At 41.3% G+C, this 11,120-nt stretch overlaps 1 protein-coding gene across 4 annotated transcripts in view; it reads right to left on the minus strand.

The window, feature by feature from the left end:
* Positions 1–5,125, minus strand: part of SQRDL (sulfide quinone reductase-like (yeast)) — a 44,239-nt gene extending 39,114 nt beyond the window's left edge. The window contains exon 1 of one of the 4 annotated variants that reach the window (XM_012728498.1): positions 5,066–5,125. The gene's annotated coding sequence lies outside the window, so the exon portion shown is untranslated. Of the gene's footprint in view, positions 1–1,646; positions 1,695–1,748; positions 1,798–1,951; positions 2,234–5,065 lie in introns of those variants that run through there. The other 3 variants (XM_012728494.1, XM_012728495.1, XM_012728497.1) reach the window with 3 other exon arrangements.
* Positions 5,126–11,120: the final 5,995 nt, after the last annotated feature.

Raw genomic sequence — 11,120 nt, forward strand, 5'->3', positions numbered from 1 at the left:
GTCTCCATTCTCTATAAAACATTTCCTATTACAACACAAGGGATTAACACTTTCAAGATGAAGAAACAGAAAAGTTCTGAAAGAAATTCTGATTTCCTATCAACACTCAAATTCATTTTTTCTGCCAGAATACCAGGCACAACAATCCCCACAGACAGGCTTACAGTCCTGTGTTTTCAAGCATTCCAGCTCCAGAACAGTTTACATATTTGTCCAGTCAGGGAAAAAAAAAAAAAGCCCAATTTTTTAAAATTTAACATAATTGTTTTCACATCATTTTGTGCCTTTTCCCACCTCAGTTGTAATCGTCATGAAAAGCCCAAATTTTAAAGTCACTTCTCAAACCACCACTTGTCTCCTTGATGAATACTGTTTTTGCTTTTCTTTTCTTTTTTAAGATATAATCAAAAGTAATCCTTTCAAAACCACTTGTTCATTAAATAACTTTTTCTTGAGTCCCTGTCATGGATTCAACATGCCAGAATTGACATCCTCAGGACTGGGGATACAGTGATGATGGCAGAAAGTCCAGTGAGGGAAAACAACTTCTAGAAATGGTATTATTTCACATCTCTGTGCCAAGAGCAGTGCTGGGCACCATAAGTGCGTGAGAAAGTACAATTATCTCCACTGAATACTGATGAAGCTAAGGCACAAAGAAGTTTAAAAGCCAAACTCATGGTGCTGGGAACAGAAGTAGAAAGACCAGAGCTATGTCACCTGACCTCCTGAACAGTGCCCCTCCCACTACTGGTATTTTACCCATGAACTTGGACCCAAAAAAATTTTTTGGAATCTATATTTTTACTAATTTCTAATTGAAATTTAACATTTTCTTCAATATTTATATAGGTGACAAGCAGCTGCAATATTAGCAATACCTAGGACCACCAATAGAAATCACAGATACTCTTAACACAGATATTTGTATATTACCGGTATTGCCTATATCTTGAAATACTGTTTCTGCTCAGCTGCTTCAAAATTATGGTAGCTATCAGATCCACTGCCAGATCTTGTTATTTATGCATTTGTTTTTTAAAGGCACGTGTACTGCTACATCATAAATTCTTTTCATATTTTGACAAGTATTCTGGAATTGTTTTCTTTACGAGACTCTGCCTTTTATTTCCTATCTTTAAAAGTATTGTTCTAAGCACGGTCCTTTGTCTTCCCAAAACTATTCAAGGAGGACATGGCCCAAAAGTGACTCAGAACCCCACACTGTAGTGATGTGCCATGCAGGCAAATCCAGAGGTTTGGGCACTGGGTCTTTGAGCAAGAAGCTAGGGTTCCGATTTTTATAATTGAAAGGAAAATGAAGAGGCAGGAAAGGGAGCCCCAGTTCCAGCAGAGGACCCCTTTTCACCAGTTCCTGCTCAGCACGTGCCTTAAATGTTTTGCTCTGCTGGTTCCAGCTTCCAAAGATCCCTGTAGCTCCCTCTTTCCCACGCGCAGTGTCAGCAGATAACTGTGTCCCGCTGCGGGCAGACACCAACCTTCCCCCCCCCACCCCCCAGGGCTGGGCACCCACCAGCGCCCTGGGACGGTGCCCAGTGACACACTGAGTAAGAGACGCCAAACCCCCAAAGCCGGCACCCACCCACCCACCCCCCACACACACTGAGACATCCAGAAACCCCCACCCAGCAAGATCCGGATACTTCGTTCTTTAACCGCCGCTCACAGGTCGACCCCGCACCCCGCGAAGCCGCCCCACTCCGATAAGGAAGCAAGAGTTCCAAGACCTGTCTCGAGACGCGGGCGCCGGGAACCCGCGTGTCCGAGGAGGAGGGAAGTACGAAGTGTGCGGGACCGCGCGGCGCACGCACCCAGCAGTCCCAGCCTTGGAGTGAAACCGGCCTATAAGCAGCCTCAGGGGAGAGCTCGAGCTCCGCCCGCCCCCCACTGCCAAAGGCCCCCCCGCGAGCCGCAGTGGGACGCCTCTTACCCGGGGCGAGTTGAACCTTTGGTCACGGCGTCCGCGTTGTAAAAGTTGCCGCTCCCGTCCTGGCTCGGGGCCTGGCTGGGGCCCCGCCTGCCAGCCAGCCCGGCCTCGGACGGAAGGAGGAGGCGGGGAGAGCGCGGCTCCCCGCAAGAAAGGTCAGGGAAGGTCCAACGGCGGCCCCGGCGCCGAAGCCGAGCGCAGGTTGCACGAAGCTCGGAGCGCCCGCAGCGACAGAGCGGGCGGCGCGCGGCCCCCCAACTGGGAACGGCCCCTCCCTCGGCGCACCCTAAGGCTGCGAGGCGTCCGCGCACGCGACGCGGTGGACACGAAGGCCACCTGTCAAGCCTCACCCCCACTCCCGGCGGTGCCAACCGCCTCGCTGAACTGGGAAGGGCAAGGGCGGAGGCGGGGCTGGCAGGAGCTCCGCAGCCTGCGTGCGTAGGGGCGCAGCGCGTCTGTGCTCCCAGCCGGGGTCCCACCGCGGCCCTAAGGGACTGCTACTCCGCGGAGGTTTCTAGCTCTAAGGAAGCAAGGCTCAGAGAAGCCGAGAGACCGGCTCTGGGAAGCGCTGCGGCAGTGCTCTCCCCGATTGCAGAGCAGGCTCCAAACGCTTTTGGCCTCTGGCCTCCACTTGCACGGCTGGACATTTTCAGTTGGCATTTCTTTTCTGGTGAATGCAAAGTACAGATGAGCGGTTCTCTACTCTCTAGGACCTAGCAGTGTCTTTCTTATAAGTATTGGGTCCGAAAAAATATTATTCCAAATAGGTTAAGCCGCAGTAACTTCAGATGTGTGTTACAGTTTCACCCACAAAATTCCTTGAAAGTATATTTATGTTCTTTTGTATTTACTTTGTTTTTTGTGCATTTTGAATAATTAACTTTTTTGAATTTTTTATTTCAAACACTGCTTTCTTCCTTCAGAGGAACTGGCTACATTTATGGTAAAATCACTATGAACATCGCAGCTACAAAGGCAGGCACTATGGATATTTTGGCAATCCAGTTCCATACCCAATTCGAGTGGACAAATAAACAATAATGTTTCTATGACATGATTTTCTGAAATGATGAACACCACCAGTCAAAGACGTTCTAGATAAGTATCGACTATTGGTTTTTCCAACAGATGCATTCCTGGAAATTTCAGTATATTAAAAAAATTCAAAATGGTACTGTCCACACAGACTTCCTAAATGCCAACTGAACCAATTATCTTGACAAATAAAATGTTCTCCCTTTATTTCCAAAATACCTTACCCCACCTCCAAACTCCACTGCTCTCCCCAACCCAGCTAAAGAGCTCTGGTTTAATCAGAAAGAATATGGTTGGGAAAGAACCCACGGAAGAGGTGATGCTTGCTGGGCAGTTTGAAGTTGGGGGAGTGGAATCAAATTCTGAGTTAAGAATCATCCCCAAAGCAGATCCTGATGTCTTCTGCATATATTCATTCTATTGTCTCACCAAAGTTTTCTCCTTCTTGGAAGAAGCACAGAACTATTACATCAGACCAGGAAAGAAGGCTGAGAGCTAACTCAGGCATGCAGTCATTCTTTCATCTGATTAATATTCCCTGAATCCCTGCCTACAATGTCAAGCAGGCCCTGGGCTTGCTATCTGGTCATATAATTATTGAAAAAATTACTTGGTTCCTACACATGTGGAGTTTGTAAAATAGTAAAAAGTGCACTAGGGGAAATGGGAAACTAGAAGTATTTTTAAAGAGTGGGACAAGCGAGTGATAAGAGGAGCTGGCACTAACAGGAACACGGCCTAATTCAAAAGCACCCACGAGAAAGAAAAGCAAACTGACAGGTTTTGGGAAGATGCACCAGGATATGAACAGAACTGTCATCGGGAATGGGGAGAAGAGGAAAATAAATAGAACGAGACCCTCTGTCGAAAGGCAAAATGCAAGAGAAAGACAAGGGCTGGTGCTGTAGGCATGAAGGTTATGTTTCTAGAAGTCCAGTGCTCAGGCATATTCTAAAATGTTACCTTCTATATCACAAAGGAGAAAACAGTGTCTAGAACATCTTCTGGGTTCTGAAGGCAAGGGCTAGTAGAAATAGCATTTAATGGAATGTGGTGTCAATATTGTGCCTCAGGGTGTGGCAGGCAGTTGAGAAAAGTGCTGCTTAGCCTCTCTAACAGGCAGCAAACCTTTTAAAGAGTTAGACAGTAAATACTTGAGACTTACAGGTCACATGCTCTGTTAACACCTGCATGTACTTAGCTGCCTTCCAGCCTTGCCTTTTGGTGAGGTAATTACGGTCTCCAGGCTCTGGCAGTTAAGCCCACCATCTCGTCACTTCCCACACGTTAATGAGCTGTTTGTAACTGCTCTCCTTCCATCATCCTTGCAGAACTTCTTAGTGATGGTGGTGCCCTTCTTACCACTGCATCTCATGGTTTGATGAATTGTGTGATATATCCGCTGGTGGGTCTTTGGGTCTTACATCATACATCCCTTCCAGCATACCTACTTCCTCACCCTCTTCATTTTGTGCTATACTATCTGCCAGAGTGAAAGAAGGACCACTGGGGAGGAAGCATCCTCAACTGCCCAGCAGTTTTAGCAAAGTCAACAGGGAGTCCTTGAACCAAAGTTAGCCATCAGTTTAACCCAGTTCCTTGGCTCCCAGGAGTGAAACTTGGCTGAGCACAGCCCTTAGGAAGCATGCCTCAGGATAAATGCAAATAGGTCGCACTGCAGCCTGGACGCTTAAAGTCCTATCGGTTAAGGTCTCTGTAGTTAGAGGATTGTGAGACAAGTTCTCAATGCCCCAAGAGCAACCCAGAACAGAAGAGTACTATGGTTGAGACAGAGCCTGTTTTAAATGCCAGTCAGCATTTTAATAACAGGTCTGGCTTGTATGGTGGCAAAAGCTGCTGCTCATGACATCTCAGAGAGGAATCAATCAGTAGAATGAGAGTGGGAGGATGGACTACATGGGAAGGGTGACTCATATGTGCCTTGCCTCCTCTCTCCTTGCCTTTGTTCTTCAAATCTAGACAGGAAAGGATCATCTGGCCTCCTTCAGAAGTAATCCTGTCCTTGATCCCCCAGAGAGCGAGGCCCAGGCTGGAGAAACCAGAAACACGTAAAGCACTTACCTAGTTGCCTCCACTTCGGATGAGCTGGTGCAATTATTAAGCGAGAAAAACAGCTCTCTGCAAAAATGTGATACAAGGTGTATCTGAAGGTTAATGCCAAAAGAATCTTAGGGATCATCTCATGGCATGAGTATCCTTGACAGAAACTGAACTTCTCATGATCCTCCAGAGAGAAAACCTGGTTTCTAATCTTAGCTATGTTCTTTTCACAAAGTAGTAATGATGCAGAGGAGATGGCAGCTGGCTGAAGACTTAGAAACACAACAAGGTAACATCAAAGAAAGCTTTTTCTAGGTGATAGTGGTGAAATACCTCAGAACAGCTATGATGTGAGTGTCCTGGTCTTTGCAGGGCTGCTCATGTCACCCAGCAGCTCTGCCTTGCTTTCATTTACTCCAACATCACCATCATCTCAAGGAAAGGTTTCTGATCTATATCTCATCTGGTTCCAGTTTCACCTGTTTCTATCAGAGATGTGGTGCTTCAGGGTCAGTCTAGAATTAAAACAGTCTTGCAAGAAAATCAAAGTGTTCCTACCTAGTGGTAAGAACATGGAAATCCATGCCTCCTCCACTCCTGCTGTTCCAGTATCACTAGATGGGATGTTAGCAGATGAACTGGTGTATGCACATAACTCATTGTCATCATTACTGTTTCATTGGAAGACTTAGAGTAAAATTCCTGAGATCTAGTTCTATCTCTGTTCCTAGAGTCCAAGAAAATTCTCTTGTACTGCAGTTAACTATGGGTTTTTTCCAGAATCACATTCCAGCTTTGTCACTTGTGCCGAGCGGTTGTGGTCTGGGTAGTTACTCAGGTTCAGGATGTCTCCACTCTCCTCATCTGTCAAATATCCTCATCTGTAAAATGGTGATAAGAATATGGCATTATAGTGATAACCCTGTGATGTTTCTATTATAAGGTAATGTGTAGAGTACCCAAATTTTAAGTTTGGGAATGAACTACAATAAACCTGGGCTTAAAAATCCAGTGAGAGATAAGAATACTTTAAGACATCGCATAAAACAAGGGGGGGGGATCTCAATAAACAAAAACAGATATGTGGCTGACAACTGACTAAATCTGGGTTCAATCTAATGCTTATTAGATGTTTATGGTTGCAATAAATAGCTCATACTTATCGCAAATAATAAATTTGTTAAGGTTAGCTCACAAATGGGGGACAGAGGAGAGGTATTGTAGAAAACTTATGGAACTAGGAATTTTAGCCCAAGTAATCAAATCTCACAGGAACCCAAGAGAAGCACAGCCCCAGGTCTCAATAGGGCCCTGTACAGGAAAACTTCTCAGAAACCAAAGCAATCAAAGGGTTCTGCTGACCACGTCCTCTTTTAGAAGTACAAGTTTATGGGTCCCTACTTCTTCCCACACTTAACACAGCTTTTTGTGTCTTATTTTTCCTTCAATTACTAACAAGCAGACTCTGATTAGATAAAGTTTCTATTACATATTCCCAAACACTAACTGACTAAAATTAGAAAGCTTTTTCTACCAGGTCAAGTTTTCACCAATTAATCTATGAGTTGCTATTCTTGGATCAAGCTACCCACCTCGGATCCCATCAGCTGAAGCCCAATGTGGAGGAACAGATGTATAAAAAAAACTCTAAATCCCAGGGTCTCTGTCCACTGCAAGGCCTTTGGCCTGGAGTGTTTTCCTTAAAAGAGGATCCTGAGCATGTCTGGTGGACATATAGGTTAATTGATCCTGAGCATGTCTGGTGGACATATAGTTAATTGACTGTAACTGGAAAAGTAGGGTGCAGGTGGAAGAGGACTTCAAGCCTAACATCAAAATAGAAAACTCAAAACATTAGGGAAAATAGTTTTAAACCTTATCAAATGTTTCACATAAATTCAAACATCACATAAGCTAAACAAAAGTTCTTATATATGTATAAATATAAAGTGCTGATTAACAAATTTAAAAAAAATTGAAATGATCAACAGACAATACTAGAATTTGTAGAACAAGGAAGCAAATACCACCACCAGATGGCAGCATTACCCCATTTGGGCTTTATCAAGGCTCTCTCATCTTTGAGCCCGCTTTGCAACTGCCCATCTCTCTCCTACAGCTGTTCTTAAAACAACTGAGCAGCCCTGATACTGATAAAGAAGTTGTAAATCTAATTGGATGTGCCTCTATTTTTCTACACTCCAGTATGCTCATTATTTCTAAGGTCATTTGAATCCCAAGGTCTTGGAAGTGGCTATGATTTTGTAGTTTTAAAAAACGATTAATCACAAAAGTACTGAGGACTTAGTTTATCCAGATTATAAGGTCTCTAGTCATATACTGAAGAAATTGGATGGTTTATTATTAAAATTCATTTCTATAATCCAGCTTGTTACTATAGCTATTTTTAATAATTGCATACTTCTGCTGGCAGGTTCAATTTAATGCCACCTCTGATGGTTAGTTTTATGTGGAAACTTGGCCAGACGAGGATACCTATATTATTTGGCTATATACCAGCCTAGGTGTGGCTGCAAAGACATTTATTAGATAAGACTATCATTTAAAATCAGTCACAGCAGACTAAGCGTATTACGTCAATAATGTGGTGGGCCTCAATCAATCCATTGAAGGCTTTCAGAGAAAAAGACTAAGGTCACCTGAGGAAGACAGAGTTCTGTCTCCAGAACTGCCTTTTGGGTATCAACTTGCCCCTAAGTCTTCAGCCTTCTGGTCTTGTTCAGCAAGTTCTGGAATCGCTAGAACCCACAATCCTATACACATACATACATACACCCCCTTACTGGTTTTCCTTCCCTAGATAATATACCACTAAGTCCAGGTACTACCATGGGGGGAAAAATGATTTAAAAATTTACATTATCTTGAGATAATGCTAATGCTAAGACAAATGTATTATGAAATACTATGGGAACATGTAAAACAACTTCATTGAGAAGTGTTTTGAAAATCATAAAGAAGTGACATTTAAGTCGAAAGAATGAATCCAGACATTAATAGGGTGAAGGAGTAGCCCAGAGGAAACCTCATGAGCAAACTAACAAATAATAATAAAGCACAACATGGAAAACAAAAGGCAAAATAAGCACACACCATGCACCTCACACCCCGAGTGGGTATGTGATTTCAAGATACTGTGATACAACATACAACATTTTCTTGCACTCTTAATAGTCTATTAAGGACTTTACGTAGATATCATGAAACCTCATAACTTTAAAAGCTACAGATGCTTATGATTCCAACTTTACAGTTCAAGGTTTAAGCAAGTAGGGATAGAAACACTTCAAAGTCCACAGTCCTAATCACTATATTCCTAAAGCCCTTTATATAACTGAAGTATATACTTTAAATAAATTTATGTACTTTAGAATTTAATGGTCAAAGCAGAGAAACCAGGAACCTTCAGATCTATATACACATTTTTTTGTCTCCTAGCATCTACTTATGTAAAGTGGTCAAGTTGCTTTTTGATTGCCTTTTGCAAAGCTCCTAAGTCAAGACAAATACAGGAGCAAACTGCACCCATGCAGATGACTTTCAGCCCTGTCCTTATCCACATTGGAACATTTCAAGCCTCCGGAAACACCTTAGGAACATGTTTATGATGGAAACCAAAACCAACAGCTACTAATTTCAATTTATGATGAAGTGCCAACAGGGAGCAACGTTTCGCTACTTTATCCTAAAGAGAACCTTACTTATGCAGGGAAAAGGAAGGATATATCTCACCTTCCCCTTCTAGCACCATTTTGGTCTTTCCTTTTCTCTTTATCACCACCCACGACAAAGTTTACCTATCTTTTCCTTGATTACCATTCCTTCACAGTATTTCTTTGGGCTTTTTGTCTTCAGAGCTCTTTTTAAATCAGTAATTGAAACTGACCCCCTTGGCTAGCTCCTTCACTTTCTTAACAGCTTTACAAATAAACCTAGTCTCACCCAAAGATTAACACAGATCTGGGTTCGTGCCAGCAAACACAGCTAAAATAAGCTAGCAACTGAACAAATCTTAAATATCTGGTTATTCTGTGTAAACATAGTATGTAAACAAGCAATACTACATAAGAACTATCTTTATCCAAAAGGAGAACCTATGTGCAGTAATGTCTGAAGTTTAATGATTAAGAATCATTGCGTTAGAGAATTCTTTTATATGATATTCTCTTTACATATAAGATATATATGTAAGCTGTAAACATCTGTGAATCTAATGATCTACAAACCCAATCTTGGGAAAAGCATATATTAAAAAATCAGTGAAATTCAGTGAGGAATTTTTCAAAGTTCATGTCCCTGTCCTCCAAAGGTCAGCCACATAAGTCCTCTCTGCTCAGGATTCCAGAACTCGCGAGTTAAAACATTAATAATAAAAGACATGAACTAACATATTCTATTACTTGGAAATTTCTCTTACTTATAAGCTACATAGATAGAGAACATTTTGAAACACTTTCCACCAAACCACATAAAGTAGTAACTTTTATTTTTGTCCTCAAAGAATAGTGAAGAACTTTATGAAACTGGTTTATTTCAATTAGCATCTAATTGAACAAAACTTTTTTTTTAATTTTATTTATATATTTTTACAACTTTGTTCATTTTTGTACAATGTTTGATTTCTCCTCTCAGGTATTGTCCCCATAAAATTATCACCACTAAGAAACCCCTGAAAGATGCTTAGTTCTTCCTGCCCATTTTGATCCCTTTCCCTCCCTCTCCCCTGATGTCTCCGATTTACAGTTGGCCTGCTAGTTTTGTCTTTTTTCTTTTTTCCACTCCTTTATGTGGTTTCCCTATGTTCCACCTATAAGTGAAACCACTGGATATTTTTCTTTCTCCTTCTCACTTACTTCACTGAGCACCAATCCCCTCCAGCTCCGTCCATGTTGCTGCAAATGGCATGTTTATCTTTTTTTGAGTGTTGAGTAGTATTTCATTGTGTATATATACCACATCTTCTTGATCCATTCATCTGTTTTGAGGCATTTGGGTTTTTTTCATATCTTGGCTATTATAAATGGTACTGCAGTAAATATGAGTGCAAGTTTCTTTTTGAATTAATGTTTTGTGTCCTTTGCGCAGATTCCTAGGAGTGGAGTCACTGTGTCACATGGCAGCTGCATTTACAGAAGTCTGAGGAACCTTCACACAGCTTTCCATAGTGGTTGAACCAGTTTGCATTCCCACCAGCAATGTGAAAGAGCTACTTTTTCTCTACATCCTCACCAGCATTTGTTGTTAGATTTTTAATATGAGCCATTCTTACTTTAACAAAACTTTCTATTACCTTTCTGAAAATGATTTCATGAGTGGACCAGCCATTTTATGACAAAATCCAGAGAACTTTAGGAGGAAGATGAAAACTGGAGAAAGCAAATAAGTGCAATCTTTAAAATAACACTCATGTAAAAAAACTATACAGTGCTAGGTACACAACAATGTTTGCTAAATCACACTGGATAATTCAGAGACCTTTTTTATTACATATATCAAAAGTAGTCCTCACTGACAAGCTCAAAATCGAACAAAGGTATGAGGCTGTATAACTGACAAATTTATGGACTATATCTACCCAGAAACTCACTAAGGACACATCCACATTAGATTCAGTGTCTGCATATTTACATGATACCTACAATACAAATTTAATGTCTATCATTTTAGTTCAGTACATATGCAATTTAATTTAAAAATAAAGGCAATCTTTTCCAACCAAGTAACAGAATCCTCCTGAGTATAAATTCGCATTTCGTGCAAAAAAAAAAACCAGCAAGACTAATTAAAGAGGTGCCATTCAAGTTTAGTCAGTAAGATATATTTACTTGTAACTAAAATACAGCTACAGTTTTAGATTTTAATTACTAAGGTTAATAGTAGTTCTGATTGACAACCTAAAAATAGTGGATACTAACATATATACTTAATACTTTTTAAAAAATCTTCAAAATTTAAATAATCCAACTATAAAAGTACATGTGTGCCTTGCCATACATTCACTAAGCATGATTTTAACACAGGGCAATAAAAGTCAATTAATTAACTAGATTCTGTA

Source organism: Condylura cristata, unplaced genomic scaffold (genome assembly GCF_000260355.1).
Source record: "Condylura cristata isolate star-nosed mole 26May11 unplaced genomic scaffold, ConCri1.0 scaffold00023, whole genome shotgun sequence".
NCBI classification, from domain to species: Eukaryota; Metazoa; Chordata; class Mammalia; order Eulipotyphla; family Talpidae; genus Condylura; species Condylura cristata.